General features: G+C 53.7%; 1 protein-coding gene across 1 annotated transcript in view; it reads left to right on the forward strand.

Annotated features, from left to right (window-relative positions):
* Window positions 1-287: 287 nt before the first annotated feature.
* The window catches only part of ADARB1 (adenosine deaminase RNA specific B1), a 112,334-nt gene continuing 91,877 nt past the window's right edge, over window positions 288-20,744 (forward strand). The window contains exon 1 of the mRNA XM_055569831.1: window positions 288-466. The gene's annotated coding sequence lies outside the window, so the exon portion shown is untranslated. The remainder of the gene's footprint in view (window positions 467-20,744) is intronic.

Below are 20,744 nucleotides of genomic sequence, written 5' to 3' on the forward strand. Positions count from 1 at the left end.
GTGTGGACCGGCTCGCTTCGTCCAGGGCTTCGTGCTTCAGGGCGGGGGTGTCGTGGTGCGGGCCCCGCCGGGTTTCCCGCTTCTCGCGTCCCACCCGGGTCCCCGGAGCCCACCCACACCCTGGCGCCGCGTCCTCTCGGTCCTCCGCGTACTACCGGCAGGGCTCGGCGCGGCATGCGTGCGCGCGCCCTCCTGCGTCTTGGCGTCGCTCCCCGGCGTGCGCGCGGCCGGCGGCGGGGGCGGTGGGAGGGCGGAGCCGATGCTGGGGGCGGAGGGCGGAGGCTGAGGCGACGGCTGAGGCGGCGGCCGGTCTGGCTGCGCTCGGGGGCGCGCTCGGGAGCGCGCTCGGGGCCGCGCCAGGCCACGGCCAGCGCGCCGCAGCCCCCGGCGCCGGAGCAGAGTCCCGCGGACTCGCTGTCCGAGCCCAGGCGTTGAGCTGCGCGGAGCTGAGAGGCCCGCGGCTGAGGTGAGGCGCGCTGGCGGGGGCGGCAGGGCGGCGGGGTCTGGGGGGACGGCGGGGCTCGGACACCGCGGGCGGACACCACGGCCCGACCACGCTGCCGGGCAGCGCTGGGCAGCGCCGCGACCGCGTTTATGTAAGCGCCGCTGGGCAGGTGGTGAGGCCGCGTCGGGCGTGCGGCTCGAGCGGGAGCCGTGCTGCCCCGAGCCCTGTCCGGAGGGGCCGCGGCCGCCCGCCAGGGGAGGTTCGCCTAGGACGGCCCCGCGTCTTCTCCCCGGGCGCCGCATAAGCGCGGGATGCGCTGCGCCGCGCCGCGCCGCGGGATGGAGGGAGGCTGCGTTCCCAGAGTGAAGCTGCGCCCCGGCGCGTGTACACCGAACCCGGGATGAAGGGGAGCCTGCGCCCCCGGGGACAACCCTGTCCCCTCCCCAGGGGTGCCGTTTCTGCTCCGGATGCGCAGCGCCCTAGGGAGGGAAGGCTGCTCCCGGGACCAGGCTGTGCCCGGGACGGCCCCCGGGTCCCCTTCGGGAGAGCGCCGTGTCCGCGCGGGGTGCCCTGCGCTGCGCAGAGGGGAGAGGCACCCCCGGGGGAGGCTGCGCCCCCGGGGAGGGGAGGCTGCGCCAGGGCGGCCCGCGTCCCCTCGCTAGGGCGCAGTGTCCGCGTGGGATGCTTTTCGCCGCGGGCGTCGCGGGGCGGGGAAGTTCCCGCTGGTGCCCGGCGTCTGAGGCGACTGGGGGCTCGAGGTGAATTCTGTCGTGCTCAGATCTGCAGTAGGAAAATCACCGAGCTGTGAACGGGTCTGGGGGAAGGTGTCAAGATGGGCTGTGGACGCTACAACGGGTGGGAGTCCCAGTATACAGACTGGAGAACCTGAAATGTGTTCTAATACCGATTTATATATGCGAGACCCACAGCGCCGTGTTTGGTTCGCAGTTCATATTTTTAGCCAGCAGGTTTGGGTTGTTACTAATGATAAGGGCGTTTATTTATTTATTTTTTTCCCCTACACAAGCAATAGTGGTTAGCATTCAGCCCTCTAAGTATAAGGAAAACTGGCTTGGTTGTCAGACTTACTTTTCTACTCTTAGTGCCCTAATTGAGATGATGATCAGTTAAGTTTTGAGAATAGGAATATTTATTTACCTCTCTTTAATCTCTCCTAAATTTACAGTATGTTTTATTCCTTCAAAAGGTGCCACCTAGAGCTACAGTTTCCAAAACCTGGGATGTGTTAGGAGCAGTTCCAGCAGTGTCTTTTGATACCATGGTTTCTCTGAGGCTGAGATTCCTTTACCTGCTTGCTGAGGGTTTCCCTGAGGGGAAAGGGAGAAGGAAAATGCAAAGGTTGGCTGGTACCCTTCCTCCTGGGTGTGAGAAGTCCCTGCCCTCCCTGCAGGGTCCCTCCAGGGACAGGGTCCCCTCCTCATGCCACCCACAGCAGGGCCCGTAAAGTATTGGTTGAGAGTGGCTCAGCTGGGTGGTGAGCCCGCCCTGCTGGGGTGGAGGCAGGGACTGACCCCTGCTTTGCAGGGAGAGCCTTATCTCTGAGTGGCGTCCTGTTTGACATCTGAATGTTCCTGAGACTGAGTGTATTCAGGGACATCTTCAACAAAAATTGAAGCTGTAAGTGGAAGGGGAAAAAAAAAAAGGCGTTTCTGCAGGGGGCAGTGGTGAAAAGAAAATTGGTCCAGCTCTGAGAAAGTGATGACACATAGCTCTGGAGATGCAGCGTGCTCATGAGGCCAGTTCTGACCTGGGAGGTGAAGGTCGGACAGTTAGCTAGTAACAGCTTCCTCAAGAAACTTCTCAGCTTATAGGCGAATCCAGTCCTCCGTAAATTTACAGGTTGTAAAAGCATCTCAACTGCTTTTAGATTGGAGTAGGAACATTCTTTAAATTTATATTTATCTGGTGAACGAATGAAGCAGACTGATTCACTTGGCAGGTACTTATCTGTGTCGTGCTGCTCACTCTTTTAGGCTCCTTCGATACAGTGCTGAACAAATGAGGCAGAGTTCAAAAAAGCTTGAAAGCTGGCAGTTTGTTTTACTAAACAGTGTTACAGTATTACATTTTAAAAGTTACATCTGTACTTTTAGTTATAAAATTTTAAAATGTATACCATTGAAATTTTCATTTATAAATGTGAAAGTATGAGCATGCATATGCACAAAGGTATAAACACATAAGAAAACCCCATTCCACTCCACCCCAGCCACTCGGGTCCCTGCCACTGCTGTGGTCATTTGACTGTGGATTGTCCCAGCAGTAGTCAAAATATTCATGATTATGTGTATGTTTTAATATAATTTTTAATATCTGCTAAAAGTACTGCAGTGAATTTTTTTTATATATTAGTGTGCAAACAAAATCCACTAATCATTTTTTATTAATTGTCAAAATTCCTTAGCTGTAAGGTTTATTTAAGAGCTGGTTTGTATTCCCTTGAATGCTGTGATGAGCTATGTAAGTACTTAGCACCAAGGAATTTATTTAAATATTTAGGTTGGAGATAGTTAGAAAGTACATTTTCAAGATTAATAGTTGAAGTTATCCAGCCTATAAAAAACTTGTTTAAGAAAAATTGTTGGAGGAATTCCCTGGAGGTGTCAGTGGTTAGGACTTGGTGCTCCCACTGCTGCTGCTGCTGCTAAGTCACTTCAGTCGTGTCCGACTCTGTGCCACCCCATAGACGGCAGGCAGCCCACCAGGCTCCCCCGTCCCTGGGATTCTCCAGGCCAGAACACTGGAGTGGGTTGCCATTTCCTTCTCCAATGCGTGAAAGTAAAAAGTGAAAGTGAAGTTGCTCAGTTGTGTCCGACCCTCAGCGACCCCGTGGACTGCAGCCTTCCAGGCTCCTCCATCCATGGGATTTTCCAGGCAAGAGTACTGGAGTGGGGTGCCATTGCCTTCTCCATCCCACTGCTGAGGCCCTGAGTTTGATCCCTGGTCAGGGAACTAAGATCCTGCTATACAAGTGGTGGAGCAAAAAAAAAAAAAAGTCAATCTTCGTATGAAACTGAAGAGCTTAGAGAGGTCAGATTTTATTGGAAAACTTGATGTTTTTTTGTGTCAGATTTCTAAACACAAATTTCCAAATCTGAAATTTGGTGTGATAGAAATGCCTGTGTGTGCTAAGTCACTTCAGTCGTGTTTGACTCTTTGTGACCCCATGGACTATAGCCCACCAGGCTCTCATGTCCGTGGGATGCTCCAGGCAAGGATACCAGAGTGGGTTACCATGCCCTCCTCCAGGGGATCTTTCCAACCCAGGGCTGGAAACTGCATCTCTTATGTCTCCTGCATCAGCAGGCAAGTTCTTTACCACTAGCGCCCCTGGTAATGCTGCTGTTGAAAAAAAGAAAAAACAGAAAAAAACCTTTAAAAAGTGTGTTCCTAATATGTGAGGTAGGAAAGACAAACAGAATTTCATTTAAAAATTGTAAGTTGAAGTCATTAAGATTTTCTTGTTCCGAGAGTGACTTTTCTTTCCGAGGTTACGTTTTGCTTGGAGTGTGGACAGAGGTGTTCACCTGGCCTTGCTGTATTCTTGGTGGTCTGATTAGTACTGCCAGCTGCTCTCCTGTATGTGTGTGTTGTGTTCTAGGAGTGTACCAAAAAACGAGTTTGGTTTTCAGTTTGTGTTTGTGGTGGATTTAAAATGAAGACGGGGCAGGGAGTTGGGGGAAGTAGCTGAGAGGGCCTGGTGTTCTTTCGGAGAGTGCAGTGATGCTCTGTTTGCATGGAGGGCAGTTTCACTTCATTCCCATGCTCATCCCACAAGTGTTTACCACGTGCCAGGTCCTGTTCTAGGTGCTGGAGACAGAGGGGTAAACACAGAAGGGTAGTCCCTGCCCTCAGGGGTTCACATTCTGGAGGAGACAAGGATCGTAAACCCCAGCTCCAGCCCTGAGTGCTGGCCAGAGAAAAGCACAATTCGAAATGATACGTGCACCCCAGTGTTCGCTGCAGCATAATTTACAGTAGCCAAGACATGGGACCAGCCTACGTGTCCGTGGACAGAGGAACGGACGGAAAGATGTGGTACACGAATACAAGGGAATGGTACTCAGCCATCAAAAGGAACGAAATAATGTCATTTGCAGCAACATGGATGGACCTAGAGATTATCATATCAAGTGAATTGTCAGGCAGAGAAAAACAAATATTGTATGGTATCCCTTATATGTGTAGTTAAAAAGAGCAATACAAATGAACTTATTTACAAAACAGAAATGGATGGCCAGACATAGAAAACAAAACTATGGTTGGTTACTAAAGGGGAAAAGTAGGGGGAGGGATAGATTAGCAGTTTGGGATTAACACACCCCCGCTGCTGTATATAAAATAGATAACCAACAAGGGCCTACTTACTGTAGGGCACAGGGAACTCTACTCAGTGTTCTGTAATCACCTATATGGGAAAGAATCTGAAAAAGAATAGATGTATGCTTACATATGAGTAAATCACTTTGCTGTACATCTGATATTAACATATCTTTGTAAATTAACTATATTCCAATGTAAAATTTACAAAGTCCTGAGTGCCCTGCTGGGATGGGGATGGGGCTAGCAGGCCAGGAGGTCTATGGGGAGAGCTCAGGGTGGAGGGAGCTGGGCGCCGCCTGGCTGGGCGCTGGTGAAGGGGGTTCTGGACTCACAGGTTGGCCCCATCGTCCCAGCTTCCTGTCCTGTGCTGATGATAGCCGGGAGCCTAGTGTGGCCTGGAGGGAGGGAGGGAGGGAGGCAGGAAGTGAGTCCAGAGCCTGGCGGCTGGCTGTGGCTTGCGGAACCTGGCTTGGGGTGTGGAATTTAGACGGTAGTCTCAGCCTTGCTGGGGCTGCCGGCCTGCCTGCTTGCCGTCCTCGTTGGCGTCACAGTTTTGGACAACAGATGACACAATCTGCTTTCTCTTTGAAAAGAATTGCTCTGGCCATTATATAGCAGTGTTTATTGGGAGCTTGTGGTATGCCAGGCCATTTAAGCGCTTCACATATATTAATTAAATTCTTGTGATCATCTGTAAGGCATGCAGTACTCTGAGTCTCCCACATTGCTGCTGCTGCTGCTAAGTCACTTCAGTCGTGTCCAACTCTTTGCGACCCCATGGACTGCAGCCTACCAGGCTCCTCCGTCCATGAGAGTTTCCAAGCAGGAGTACTGGAGTGGGGCGCCATCGCCTTCTCCGGTCTCCCACATTATGTGTGCGTAAAGCTCGGCGCAGGGAGACCACAGATCAGGGGCCAAGGGCGGACTCCCCCGTCCCTGCCCGGGGCTAGAGGGGAGCAGCCCGGCCATGGTGACCTGCTGGGGCCTGGCACCAGGGCAGAGGTGCGGAGGTCACCGATTTTGGCATCATTTTGTACTGAATCAGAAAATGCTGCCCATGTGCCTGCGACACAGTGCTTTCCTGTCACTTGTGTGCGTGTGCTCACTTACACCCACTGAGACAGCTTTCAGACTTTACGAATAGACTTTTAAAACCATCCCAGTCTCATTTGATGTAGAAGGAAAATGAAAGTGAACTAAGGTGATTATAAAATTGTGTTTCATCTTCAGCATTCAGTCCCTCCGAGCCGGCGCCGTGGCTGGGTGTGCTGCCCTGTCGCCATCTGTTGCGAGACGGAACCCTTCTCGACTGTCCTGCTGCCGTCTCTGGGGCGCGTCCAAGCTTCGGGACACACGATCCCGGAGGCTGGGAGCTTTCTGTCCTACCAGCAGGTGTTAAGGAGAGGTTTCCGGTCCTCGAATGGTTTGTGGACTGACCCGTTGACAGGGTAGGGAGCTCCTTCAGTCATGCCTCCTCGAGGAACTGCTGGGCTTGAGTGACTGCTCAGCCCCACCCCACCTCAAAGTCGCGATAACGTGGGAAAACTCGGGTCTTAGGGCCCAGGCGCCCTGGTGTATTTGCTGGTGGGGATTGCTGGCAGACTCTGAGGTGGAACAGCCCAGAAACGCCCCAGGTGCTGGCTGGCAGAGCAGCAGCCAGCGGAGCTTCTCTGACCCTGGCCCACTGGCTGTGTCAGCCTGTGCTCCCTCTGCCGCCGTCCAGCGCTGCAGTGTTCTCTTCTGTAGATTAGGAGGAATGGCAACACCTGGTCCTCCACGGCCCGTGGGTCGATAGCCAAGCTGATGTAAAGGGCCTGAAACAGTATTTCACTGACGGAATTTAGGAGGGTTTACTCTGCTTGTTATCTTTGTGATCAGTCATTGAGTGGAGGTGTGTGGGTCTGCGCAGAATTTTAGGGTTGGGTTCAAGGAGAGGCTGGGGGTCATTTGTATATTGCTGGTGTTTGAGACTATAGGCTGGGCCCTGGGTGTAGACGGGGTGAGGACTGAGCCTGGGGGCTTTGGGTCCACAGAGGAGGAGGGTCTGGGGTTTAATAAGAGGCGGTGCCCTGTGGTGGGTGGAGAGCATCAGGTGTGGAGGACCCCCAGGAGGGGCCAGAGTAACAGGACAGTGACTGGAGGGTTGTGGGCTTAGGGAGCTTTTATTGTTAATTTTCAGGTAGAGTGATTATTGTGTGTCCTGGGGCTGATAGGACAGATTTCTAGCAAGAGGGGAAGCGACCAGGGTGGAGCGGCAGGGCGGTACAGCCCCCCCACCCCACCACCTCGGAGCGAGGCGGGACTTCTGTGCGTGGGAGCCTCCGAGAATATTGCTAAGAGACACACTGCCCCTTTGAAAGGAGGGCATAAAATAAAATATAATTTTGTGCTCAGTCCAGGAACCTTGGGAACTGTGCTGTAGGACTTAGGATCTAGTTTCTTATTAGTTTGTGTGCTAAACATACCTTGGGGTATCCTTACAGAAAGATACATGTGGAAATGGCATTTTTCTTTATTAAAAATATTCACTTGTCCCTAGAAGTATCATTAACTCAACTAGAAGTTGGCACCTTTATCACCAAATCCAGTCCTGCGCAGAGGACTAACCAGACTTGGCTTCTGGTTTGCCCTTTATTTGTCTGAAAGCCCTCGAGGGAGGTGTGTGGGGGCCGGCTGCCCCCGCCGCCCGGAGGCTGACAGTGTTGCTTTGGGCCCTGTGGGCTGAAGCTCCCCTGAGGCAGCAGCGTTCACTTCCAGTTGCCTGGTGAAATGGTAGAACATCTGCCCTGCGTGTTGATTTGTACTCTGTGTGGTTATTTGGGGTTTTTAGGTTTGGAGTTCTGAAATGTCAGCCTTCTCAGTGGTTCAGTCAATAGGATGAAACACACGAGGCCCCCCGACCCCTTGTCCTCAGGCCGTGGGGGAGCCGAGGGGGAGCTGGTCATGTCCCCCTGCCCTCTGTGGATGTGGAGGTTTGGCTGGGGACATTCTCTGGCCAGACTCGTGGAGGGGGACACTCTCTGCCTCTGGGAGCCGGCCTTCCTGTGGGATGACCCAGCCAGGTGGAGGTAGGGGGCAGACACCCTGCCCCAACGTGGAGGCCACTTATCAGAGTGACTGAGGGAGGCCAGCAGCCTCCATCGGGTTATGTGTGGTGATGCCAGCTGTCGGGGCTCTCCTGGGCCTGGGAAGGGCCTGCAGAGAGGGGCGAGGGGCCCTGGAGTAGGACAGGGGGCCGTGGTGGAGGACAGACCTGGCTGGAGCCGTGTGGGGCCGCTGGGGAGGAGGGGCAGAGGTGTCCGCGGAGTCAGCAGGGTTTGGTGACGCACGGGGTCTGGGAGGCGGGGTCCAGGAGGGTTAAGAAGGGTTCTTGGAGCTGTGGATCCGATGCCGCTGAGGCCAGAGGGTCTGAGGTGGGGAATCTCAGTCATGGACATCAGCTTATGGTGGGTTCGGTTTGAGTCTGCACCTCACTTCCCCCTGCTGTGAAGTGTGCAGAGAATTTCTTTGTCCATACTTAGGTGTGATCTGTAGACATAACATGCATTGTTTGTGAAAGGCAGGCATGCGTGTGCTTACACTTCTGTGGGGCAGGACTTTGCTTCCATCAGCCTTTCCTCACAGTAGATGTTTCATTGCCCCTATTTTTCAAATCAGGAACTGGCAGAAGAGGCTCAGTAACTTCCTGGGAAAGCGGAATAATTTAATTTTATTACTATTATTATTAATAACTTAGTAATATTTAGCTGACATTTATTAAGTTCCTGCTATGTGTCAGCTGTGGTGGAACCAGTTTAATCTCGTTTACTCCTGAAGGTAATTTCAGAAGGTTCCTGTTCTATGGAACCATGGTTGTCCCCTTTTACCTGGCTCACCTGAGTAGCTACCTTACAGCCTCCGCTCCATTCCCCCCTGCCCTCCCCACTTCTCCCTTCTCCCTGTCCGTTCTTGACCAGCAGCCAGATTCAAGCCTGCACTACAGCCCTGTACCTGCCCCCACCTCAGGCCTCCTCTCCTGCCCTTCCCTCTGGCCACTCCCTCCAGCTGTCCCATGGCTTCACTCCTCCATGCCCTTGCCTCCCCCTCTCCCCTGCTGTGGGCCCTTCAGTCTGTTCTGTTCATCTGCCCCCCACCCCCCACCTCCTTTTACCAGCCTGCATGGCAGAGTGGAGGCCTCAGGAAGGCAGGGATCTTAATTCTGTCTTTATCCTAAGGGCCCAGAACAGTGCCTGGCAGATAGAGGCACTAATCAATGTTTGCTGAATGAATGAATAAGTTTTTCTCACTTGCAATGTAGGTAGTAGAATCCGAAACAAGGCTGTCTGCCTCTGAAAATATATTTTTTTCCACCCGAGCATACTGCACCCCCAGTTGCCCTCCCCCCACCAATGGGTCCCATCGTACTTGGTGAATCAGTCATATATTTACGGCCCATATGTCTGTGTTATCTCCAGATTTCTGTGCTTTTCTTTGTAGAACAGAAACATTTACAAAACATTCAAACTTGTTCTGAAACTATCAAGTGCAATATAGCAGTTAATCTGTTGAAAACACAGAGTTCTCAACTTGAAAAAAAAATAGCTCTGTTCTGCTAACCCCTTTCAGGTGGCATATTGAAATGCATCCTCATAAGAACTAACAGTATCCGTTGTAGAGAAGTGATATTCCTAACTACATCTTAATGAAAGTGAGGATACTTTGAATAATTCTCGGAGATTTCAGAAAAGCAGCCAAATAAAATGAAGTAGATTCACGGTGGAGGCTCAGAGGGTTTAAAGGTTGGAAGGAACGTCATGTAAGAGCTGTTTGGCAGGGGGGCCAGTGGTAGGGGGTACCAGAGTGGGGCGCTGGCACTTGGTCCAGCCCCATTCCCACGTGGTGGGCTCCTCCCACGTCTCCTCAGCAGGTCCTTGAGTGTAAAGGGGTGGTCGAGCTGGCGATGTCCAAGGTCACGCTGTTCCTAGCAAGCTGTTGTACCTGGGAGTCAGATGACAAATTCTGAGTGCTCTGAGAGTTGACAGCTCTCAGTCAGCTGTCAACAAGTGTTTGTCAAGAACAGCCCTGTGAGGATAGCATGGGGTGCCAGTCACCCAGCGACTGTGGACACACAAGAGCCTGGGCTCGTCATGAGGCATCCTGTCACCTCCCGGACCCACAGCTTTCCTGAAGGAGGGCCAGGAGGGGTTCAGGACACAGGACTGGTCTCTGGGACATCCCGATGACCCCGTCTCTTGTTTTTTCAGTCTCTGGGGACGAGACAAGATTGTACTCCGTCACATCTGACTCTGTGCGACACCAGGGCCCATAGTCCTCCAGGCTCGTCTGTCCATGGGATTCTCCAGGCAAGGATACTGGAGTGCTGGGGAGTCCGGATGAGCCCTGTCTCTATTTTCTCAGTTTCTGGGGACGAGACTGTATTAGTTGTTGAATTAAATTGGGTGAGGATTGGGTTTTCAGGTTTTCACGGTGACGCTTTCTACTCTTTAATTTTACCCTCCAGTGAAACCAAGGGTATTGATGACATTTCCACAGGAAAAGCAGGTGCTGCGTGACCTGGCCAGCGCCCCTCGAGTTCTCCCTGAGCACAGCTGGGAAGGAGGCGCTTGATGGCTTTCAGCATTTCTCTCTGAAAGCCTCACTGTAGGAAAAGCAGGGCTTTCCCTTCAGTTCACCAGGGCTTTGAGCCACACACTAGCCGTGTAGCTGGGTAAGGTGCTCAGGACTCGTGGGGCCAGAGCTCTGCTGGGAGCAGCTGGGGAGGGAAGTGCTGCACGGCCGGCGTGTGCTATTCACGGGCACAAACCCCAGGAGCCCGCCCAGCCTCACTGGAGGGGGAGAGAAGCCACACAGATGGACAGATGGTGCGCACCGTCAGCCTGTGGCCTGCATGTCCATTTCAAGTGCTTGGAGGTCGTGGGCAGGAAGTACAGGGACTGGCAGGGCCTGGGGAAGCTTTGCTTTCTTGCTTTAAAAGCTAGCGTGAGCTTCACCCCTGGTAAGTGCACAAGTCAGCGCTTTTCATGAATTTCTGAGTTGTGCAGCTAGTACCACAGTCCAGTTTTAAAACGTCGCCGTCACCCCAAAGTGCCCCTTGTGTCTGTGGTTAATTCCTGTTCCCACCTCCAGCCATGGGCAACCACTGATCCGCTTTCTGTTTCTCTAAGTGTGCCTTTTCTGAGCATTTCACATAAATAGAATCGTGCAGCCTGGAGTCTTTTGAATCAGGCTTCTTTCACCTCACGTGACTATTTTGGGGTTCGCCTGTGCTGTAAGTGGATCAGTGGTTTGTTCCTTTTAGTGGTCGACTAGGACTCTGCTGCGTGAGGGTCACACGCCTGTATTACCCTCCGCCAGGGACGGGCGTTTGGATGCGTTCTGCCTCTTACCTCTGTGAACAGTGTGCTCTGAGTGTTAGCGGGTGCATCTCTGTGGGAACCGGCTCTCGGGTGGGGTTGGGATGATGGCACAGCCGCTCTCGGGACCCCAGTTACACTCAGGCCTGTCACTGCGAGGGGCACTGCGCGTCCGGAGCAGTGTAGACCCGTTAATTCCGGGATGAAGTACTGTGATGTGATGGCGCCCTCGGGGCTGAGCGTGGGGCCAAGGAGCCCTTCCCAGTGTTCGTCTGGCTTTTCTTTTCACTCATCAGAAGCCATCCAGGAGGAACTCTGAGGTTTGTTAAAATCCACACCCGGCCTGCAGACACCACGGGCTTCATGCTTTGACCCTACAGTCCTCTTCTAGGAATTCAGCCCGAGGACACACCGCTAATAAGATGGAAATACAGATGGAAGTGACCTAACTGTGCAGTCAAGGGCAGGCAGATGGGCTCTGGGTGACCACACCATAACGAGCTATGTGGAGGTGTCGGTCTCTGATCTGAGGCGATTTCCAGAACATACAGGAAGGGAGTTGGGCCAAGCACTGGAGCGTGGCCAGTGAGCACCCTTGAAGTGAGCAAACGTGTATCTGTGCCTTCGTGCGGAAGGGACACCGAAAAGGAAAGCCAGGGCGAGCGGGGTGGGGCCCCGGCCGGTGGGAAGGAGCGGGGACACAGGAGGGTGGAGGGCTGGCAGGGGCTTCTCTGAGCGACCCTCTCAGTACAGCCCAAGTCTGGGAACCACAGACCCCAAGACAAAATAAATGAGCGTCAGCCAGGATGTTCGGGACCCAGAATGGAACACAGACAGAACCAGAGCTCCGTGTAGGACAGACAGTCATGGAGCTACAGTGGGGGTGGGGAGGGATTAGCTGGATTTTGGAAAACAAACTTTTCTGGGTTCTGTAAGGCCACAGACAAAAAGGGCTGCACATCATCTGTCTCTCTATCTCTCCCAGTGCCAGGTTAGTGGTGCAGCGTTCACAAAGGTGGGACAGCCAGTGTGTGGTAGGGATGGGATCCGGGAGGAAGGTGCGGATGAGGGGAGGGGACAGAGGAGCCTGGGCACTGGGCTAGAAGCAGGTGTCAGTGTGCACAGATGGGCAGAGAGAATAAGTGTCAGAGCCCAGGCCACTCAGCTCCTCAGCCAATCCCCCAAGGACAGTCAGGGGCTCTCCCGAGCAGAGAAGCAGGGCTCCTCCAAGATGATGCGACTGGAAGCCCTAGGTGCAGGAAGCAAGGAGGAGCCCGGAAGGGACCGGCCCACATGGAGGGGGTGGGGCAGAGCTGGGGGGTCTGAGCGAGGACCTTCACGGCGATGGCGTGGCTCATAACCTGTAGAATAAAGTAAAGCCCATCACTCCATGCTGGTGCGCGTAAGCAGCAGTCAGTAAGCAAGGAGAGGGAAACCAAAGAGTTCCAGCTAAGCAACGGGGAAGGAATGAAGACACAGGATCACCAAGAGGCAGACACCAGGGTAATAATTACTTTAGGCAGGGCTCGGGACTCATGCTAAATTAGTGAGAGTTTGAGGAGAAACAGGATATTTGTCTCGTCTCAAAGTATCTGTTCCCCAAGTTACTTATTTATTGAAAAGGGAAAAGCAGTAACTTTAGAGTGGAGAGAGCCAGCAAGACACCACCCCACCCGATGATCTGGGCAGTGTCACCCGTGATAAGACAGGTCACCCTTGTGCCCTCCCTCCTGCTTGGGCACGGGCACAGTGCAGGCCTGCCCCACAGAGGACGTCCCCAAAACACCAGGCCAGGCCCTTCACATGTCCACATCCCGAGAGACCAGGCAATTGAGGGGGTCTCGGCCTGGAGGGGCCTAAGGAGACAGGGAAGCGTGTGTATGGTCCTAACTCTGTCCCAGGGGAGGGTCAGTGTCGTCTCAATGAGAAACTCATGCCTTCTTACCAGAAGTTCTGGCCATCTGGACCAGGCATGGAGCATTCTGGAGACGTGTGACCTGCACCCTCGGCAGAGGGGCATGGCTCTTTCCAAAGTGGGAGCATCGGGGTGGCCTGGACCCAGTGGGCAGAGACCCTGTGACCCAGAGGCAGTGACCTCCAGAGGCGCAGGTAGGGACTTCTCAGCAGCAGGAGGGTTGTCCTGGGTTGTTCTTGATCTTTTGATTTTATCATTTTTTCCAAAGGGAAGTGAAAGTCGCTCAGTCATGTCCGACTCTTTGCGACCCCATGGACTATACAGTCCATGGGATTCTCCAGATCAGAATACTGGAGTGGGTAGCCTTTCCCTTCCCCATGGGATCTTCCCAACCCAGAGATCGAACCCAGGTCTCCTGCATTGCAGGCGGATTCTTTACCAGCTGAGCCACAAGGGAAGCCCATTTTTTCTGAAGAGAAATTTAAAAATTTTAAATGTTCAGATTTGCCAGTCTTTTCCTTTATGACTTGGTTTTGAATCTGCCTGAGAACACTGTCCTGTTTCAGGAGTCGTTCTTCTTCCAGCAGTTTTCTGTTGTTTTCCACACAGCCTGTTAATGCATGTGAAATCTGCTTCTGTACCGTTTGAGGCCAGGATCTAATATTTTTTTCTGGTTGGCTAGCCAGTTGCCTCAGTTGTCGCTTGCTCTGCCTTTTGTCCAGTGTTCAGAAATGTATTTAGTATTGTATTAGTCATTGTATCCTGACTAAATTTATTTAATTTGCTATTTAACTTGCTATTTATTTTAATGTTTTCTCCCTTTTAGAATGTGTCTCTTCTCTCCCCCGTGTCCTGTGTGCCTTTGAGACATGGTGTGCATACTGTGAGGTACCTGCAGGGCTGTGCTGATCCATGTTTAACAGATGGTTTTTTTGGTGCTGGTGCTGGTGTAAAAAGCCCTGATTTGTAGCATTTGCCAATTTCCGCAGCGTAAATCTTCTCACCATCACCTATTTCAGGATACTGACGAGCTATTGGCTGGTAGTCCTGAGATATAACAGTTCTCTCGAGCTGGTAGGAGCTGGCCCAGCTGCCAAGTTTGGTGGGCAGCCTGCTGACTGATGGCCACACCCATGTGGCTCACAGGACCATCTCAGACATCCCCTGTGCTTCCTGGCCGTCCACTGGCACCCATGCCCTAGGTCTAACCTTAGTCACCCAGGGTCCTTGCCCCGTCTGGAGCCCTGGCATTCTTTCCTGTGTTCACAGCTCCTCTCTCCCACCGGCCACCTAGTGTAGAAAAGGTAAGACATTGGGTCACAGTGAGCTCTGTTGCAGAACTGAACATTGGACTCATGATTACTATTGTGGCACTGACTTTACTAGAGAACAGTGAGGGTTCTGATAGCAGCTTCCTTTAAATCTGAGGGGTTGCTAGCATGTTATAATCATGCAGCTTTTCATCTTCCTTAGTATTGATTAGGGCCTTTTCCTTTCATTTATTTGTTCAGTCATTCAGTCGGCATTTTATGAACATCCACCAGTGTCAGGCATTTGGTGCCAAAGGTATAGCAGTGAATAAAAGACTCAGTCTCTATCCTCATAGCAGGCTTCACCAGTGGCACAGTTGGTAAAGAATCTGCCTGCATTCAGGAGCCATGAGATGTAAGTTTGATCCCTGGGTCAGGAGGATCCCCTGGAGGAGGGCACGGCAACCCACTCTAGTATTCTTGCCTGGAGAATCTCACGGACAGAGGAGCCTGGCAGGCTACGGTCCATGGGGCCGCAGAGTTGGACATGACTGAGTAACTGAGCATGCATGCACGCTTTCTTCATAGAGCCCAAGTTCTGATCTACCTTTAAGTTGTGTGTTTTTCTGATCTGATCATTCTTGTGAGTTTTCTCCTTAGACATCCACTTGTCTTTGCCGCTGGTGTTATCTTAAATCAACCCTAAATTAATCCAATTTCTTCCACTGCTCCAGTTTTGAAATCCCCTGCTTCGATGTTAGTTGACATTACCTTAACTACTTATACAGCAATTTCTACTTTTACCAAAATCTCACCAGGAAAAGGCAAAGAATTGCATCTGGTGGCTTTTATGTTAGGAAAGATCAGTGTTTTTAAAGGGTTTGGTCAGTAGACTAATTGAAGAAGTTTAGTGAAGTGACATTCTTTATGGTGTGTGGCCTGTTGTCCGAGGAGGAGCCGGGGACGAGCTGGTGGTCTTCTGCTACAGTTCTTTTTGGGGGGGCAGGTGTCCACGGGCTGCTCCTCACCACCGTGGTCTCATCTCGCTCTGGACAGCATCAGGGTGTATGGGGCTGTGCCCTGGCAGCTTGGCTGCTCTGAGGGTGGGAACCCAGCCACCGATCCTTGTTAGACATTCACTGGGAGCTCTGGAACCAGGCGAGGTGGAGGAGATGGGGGCCAGGTCCCTGTGCCCATGGGCCACAGGCCAGGAGAGAGGAGGCTCCTGTGGGGAAGAGGAGCGAGAGGACCTTGATTGTGAGCAGCTGGCCCGGGGGCAGCTGGAAAATTAGGGTGCAGCCGGCGGGCCTTGCCAGTTTACCTCCCTGTCTCTGCTAAGCTGATTGTGATTTCTGCTTTTCAATCCTTTGCACAATTAGTTTGTCTTTAATTTAAAAGTCACTATTTCATTTTAATAAGAACAATCAGTTGTAGTTTATTTATTCAGGATCTTAAAAGACCTCAGAGATCAACTTTGCTGCCTCTCCGGGAGGATATGAGGAAGTCAGATGTGTGAAAGAACAGCATGGGTAGGCCTTGGCTCCTGGCCCCTAAGTGTCCGTCTGCACAGAAGAACCTTCCAGGGAAGGACGGGTCAGTCTGCTGCCAGCTGTCGGTCCAGAGGTGTGGTCTGGCCCTCAGTGTCAAGGATGGACAGAACCTCCGAGAGCCTTCTGCCATGGGTGACTTGTGACCATTAGTAAACGCTCCGCAAGCTGGCTTTCCTTTCTCTTCTGACTGTATTGCAGCTGGCTTATGAAGAGGATTTACTATAAAAATGGATGTGACGAAAAGTGTTTTTCATGGGATTAAATATATTTTGGTGGGGGTATAGCTACACCTTGGAATTTAGTCTTTGAAAGTAACAATTCTGGGGGTGCAGGCTTAATCTGAAGGTTGAATCCTCACAGACTGCCTTTAAATCTTAGAATCAGAATTCAAGAACCCTTGTCAGAAATAATTTTCCATTGTTGTGGTCCTATTGGATTTTTAAATGGATACATCTTATTTATCTGTACTTAAATGTATAAGTCAGATACTAATAGTATCACAGAATATGAAAACAAAACATCCTTCTATAGATACCAAAAGAATGGACGAGTTAGAGGTTGTACCAGACACAGCAGATGAGATGGGGGAGATCGATGAGGCTCTAACGGCTCAAACCTAACTCTTGTGTCCTTATTTAAAGTGTCTTAGTGAGTAGAGCTTCTCACTACTGTGAAGTGGCAGTCATTCATCACTACACATTTGTATTCTTCGTTCTTTTTCCCGAAGCTGGATCCAGGGTCCTGGAGATGCCGAAACCACGGTCACCTTGAGTTTCCTAAAGCTGAGGAAATCTTTGTCCTGCTTCCTAGAGTCCACGAGGTCGTCTGTTCCAGGCCTGTGACACCCTTCTGGGGAGTCTCAGATTGCCCCCACCCCTGTGTTTACACAATAGGCACAATGAAAACCAGGAAACCGAGACTCTGAGATAAGTAAGGTCTCTGGGAGGAAGGAAGCTTGGCTCCCGACACCCTGTGCGGTCACACCCACCCGCACGTGACTCTGGCCAAGAAGGACCTCGAGACCCTGGCTGCTGGGTGCTGGGCACGGAGGTGGGGGCAGCCGCTGGAGGCTGGCCTCCTTCCCACTTCCCGGGAGGCTCCAGAGCTGGACCTGGGCCGTGGGGCCCTCTTACACCCTGGGCACTGCTGTCCCGGGGCGGCTCCCCTCCTGTTGGCCACTTTCCAGACCCACTGGCATCCCTGACTATCAGTTGGAAGAGAGAGAAGCGGGACCTCTCATGGTGCCACCTTTGGAGCCCCCCCTCTGCTCTCCTCTGACTCTGCAGCCCTGGGACCAGCTTTGCCCTCCACGGGGAGGCTTGGTGGGCAAGCTCAGGGCTGCGGTCTCACTGCGAGGGCACAGCCACTCCTGGGAGGAGGCCTTGGAGCCCGGGACCTGGGGAGGTACAGGCCTAGTTGGGGAATGCAGGGTACAGGCAGGCCTCCTGGATTTCTCACTCACAGTCCGGAACCTCCTTCCTCCATGTCCTTCCTGCTGGGCACCTTGGGGCTGGGCTTCGTGTCCCCACTGTACACGGTGCCCAGAAGAGGTTTGATACAATCTGATGAAATAACTTGCCTTCCGGCGTTTCATAGGACAATCTTTTTAGTTGCCTTCTCAACTTGTGACTCATCTGAGTATTTGTATTGCTCAATGTGATTGCAACGTTTTTATTCAAAGCATTCTTAGAGGTGGTGCCTTGTTTTTAGTATATAATGTCTTTTTAGTTAAGATGAGTTTCTGGTGATTTTGTATATAAAAAGTGAGGCTCTTTTCCGAAATGGAATAAATCAAATGATTTGTTCAGAAATGTCCAGAAGTAGGTTTCACAACTCTGAGAGCAGCTGGGTTTAAACACAATCTTTAATGTGTCTCAATAAAGGCCCAGAAGAGCAGCCAGTTCAGGGCCGCTTGCCTGTCTTTATTGAGGGCAGGGCTTCCCAAAGGCTGTAGCCTCCTTTGGACCCAGTGCTGGTTTATTGTCTGAAATCACCTTTAGGGTGGGAAATCTTTCAGTAAAGTCTGGAAAGCTTAGGCTTCGTTCCCCAGGGTGCTTTTGAGTTGTGGGTTGGGCGGATAACCTGCTTTGGATGGTTCGCCTCCACTGCCGCCTGGGCTGGTTGTGGTCACTGGTCAGGACACCCCCTGCCCAGAGAAGCAGCCCCAGCGTGTCTGCTTTGGTGGGGCCTGTCCCCTCACCCCAGCCCAGGTGAATGCAGCTCCCTCAAGTGCCAGCCTGGGGGCTCTCTGCACAGGTGCCTCCCGCCTCCTGGCCCCGCTGTCAGCATCTCCTGGGCTATTGTGGTCAGGTGGCCTTGCCATCCCTGCACGTGGCTCTTCCAGCCCCTGGGGACCTGTCTTTGTTGAGGACAGTGGCCCATGCCAGCCTATCTTCCTGTCCACCCTCAGCCCGAGACCACCCTCCCTCCTGCTCTGGAGTCGGGGCCTCTCCTGCCCACCCCTGCTCCCCACCGGCTGGCCATGTGCTCAGCCCCCTTCTCAGCTTCGCTGTGTCTCAGCCTGGCTGTCATCCTCTCCTCCTGGCTGTCATCCTCTCCTCCCAGTTCCCGTCTCCCGCTTGAGCCTCGCTCCGGGCCGTGGGCGCTCCTCCTCCGTTTCCTGGGTCTGGACTTGCTCTCGAGAAGCCCACCCTTCATCTGGCCCCTGCAGGCATCTCTCTGGGGGCACATCCTGCCCGGGAGCCTTCCTGGTGACTTCCCATCACACCAGGAGGGCGCTGTCTCTGCAGGAGTTCACAGTCTTCCCTGAGCCTGCTTCCCTCTGTTGCCCTGTGTGCTGCTCTGCGCAGAGCCGCCCTCCCCCCACCCCCCAGGGCCACAGTGTCCGCTCTTCCTCCTATGGGCAATGGCTGTCTCCTGGTGTTCACGGAGCTGCTGCTGCTCCCTGTTCAGCCATCCGCGCTGGCCCCCTGGCCTTCCCACCCCTATTGTGAGCACTCAAGGTGCCCCATTTGCTTGTAGGCACGTGTGCTGTCTGTCCCCTGCCCTGGCATGTGAGCTTTTGGAAACCAGAGGCGGTCTTGGGTCACTGGGGGCTTTCTCCCGGGCCTGTGTTTGGCTTGGGGGTGGTTTGGCAGCAAGTAGCAGACCACTGGCTCCTGTCAGGGCCCGGGACCCTCTGTCTCTCCTCTCTGCTGTGCCACTGTTCCGCTGGCTCCTTGGCCTCGGGGCGGCTGTTCTGAGGGGAAGCAAGGGACCGGTCTCTTTCAGGAGCCCTGCCGCCACCCCGCTGGCTGGGAGGGTGTCTCCGGAGTCAGGCTTTGCAAGGAGCAGGGAGATAGTAGGGGGAGGCCTGGCAGGGCTAAAGGGTATGGCCTCCTGTCACCTGCGCCCACTCTTCTTGGCTCAAGTTCCTCTGTGGGGAGGGCCCCACACCCCATACACGGGCTTGTGGTTCCTCTGTGGGGACGGCCCCCATACCCATGGATGGGCTTGTGGAGAACAGAGGCGGCCCAGCCCTGTGGGATGACATTATCATTAGCCTACAGGCTGCTCCTCTTTCATCTCAGATTAGTCAGACCGACCCCCCTGGTGTCGAGCATGGCCAGGCAGGTGACCTCGACAGGGACCAGCCCCTCCTGCACAGTGACTTGAGGGGCTGGTCTTGGGGGTGGGCCACCCTCCCCCAGACCATCATTGCTGCCTCCTCCCTCCTTGAGGATGAGCTGGCTTCTCCCCTCAGGGCAACAGAAGCCAGAAGACGGCCTCCTCATCCGCCGTGGTCTTGGCCATCTCCCGTGGGGGCAGCCTGACATGAGTCGGCCTCAGGGATGGTGGCCCTGTCCTCACACAGCCCCTGATGAGCCCCCCTGCTACCTCTGTGACCCCCCTGGGGGCCCTGCTGACCCTTGCCCCCTTCTTGCCACCTCTTTGTGGCTTCTGAGGAGAAACCCCCCAAAGGTTGATTCCACAGTCCTGACAGTCAAGGGGCACCTCTGGGGGCACTCTTCTGGGATTTGGTAGCAGTGTTCCCCTGGCATCCCCCCGCCCCCCCCCCGCCCCCTTGTATCCTGCAGGGAAGGGGCTGGGTTTCCTCTGCAGCCCCAGAGAGGGGTGGCGAGAGCAGGTGGACAGCCCCTTTGGTTCTTCAGAGAGAGTCACTCACCACCAGGTAGGCCCTGTACCTTCTCTTTGTTAGTCAATGGGGATGGAGCAGAGCTTTGCTGGAAACCTGGGTTGCAGGAGAGGAGGCTGGCGGAGGGTCTGTGGGCGGCAGGCGGTTGTGTCTGCTCTGAGAATTAGGGCAGGAGAAGAGCTCAGGCATGTTGGGGCTGCGTGTGGGGCGAAGGGGTGCCTTTGCCTGAACAGAGCTTGCTGGGAGGCAGCTGTAGCAGTGGGAGGCCTGGAGCAGCAGGTCTGTTCTGCACGCACACACTTGGCCGTGAGGGAGGTTTGCGTTTCCATCTCCAGCTCCCTCGGCTCTGGGCCCAGGCCTGCCAGGAGCACGGTGCACCCCGCGCGCCACGCTGACGAGCCACAGGCCCCAAACTGAACGTATGGAACCAATCCCTCTCTTCTCCTAAATTTTCTACCCTTCGCCCCCCAGTCTGTGTCCCAACACCCCCGGGTGTCCTGCTAGAAACCGGGCAGGTGTCCTAGACTTTCTCTGCTGTCACCTCCAGCCCCTCTCACATTGTATCACTGCTGTCCCTGCGTTCATCTCCTGGACGCCTGCTTCCCGTCCACCCCACCCCCCACCCCCCGCCCCCGCAGCCTGCAGGCCGCTGCTGTCTCTCCTTTGGCCTTAACAGAGGCATCCCGCTGGGCCCTGAGTCTTACCTTGTCTCTCCGAGTGCTCCGCAAGGTAGTGGCGGTCAGACCGTCTCACCTTGCGCTTTCAGTCTTTCCTGACGTGCCTTTGCATCT

The sequence above is a fragment of the Bubalus kerabau genome, chromosome 2, assembly GCF_029407905.1.
Source record: "Bubalus kerabau isolate K-KA32 ecotype Philippines breed swamp buffalo chromosome 2, PCC_UOA_SB_1v2, whole genome shotgun sequence".
In the NCBI taxonomy this organism is placed as follows: Eukaryota; Metazoa; Chordata; class Mammalia; order Artiodactyla; family Bovidae; genus Bubalus; species Bubalus kerabau.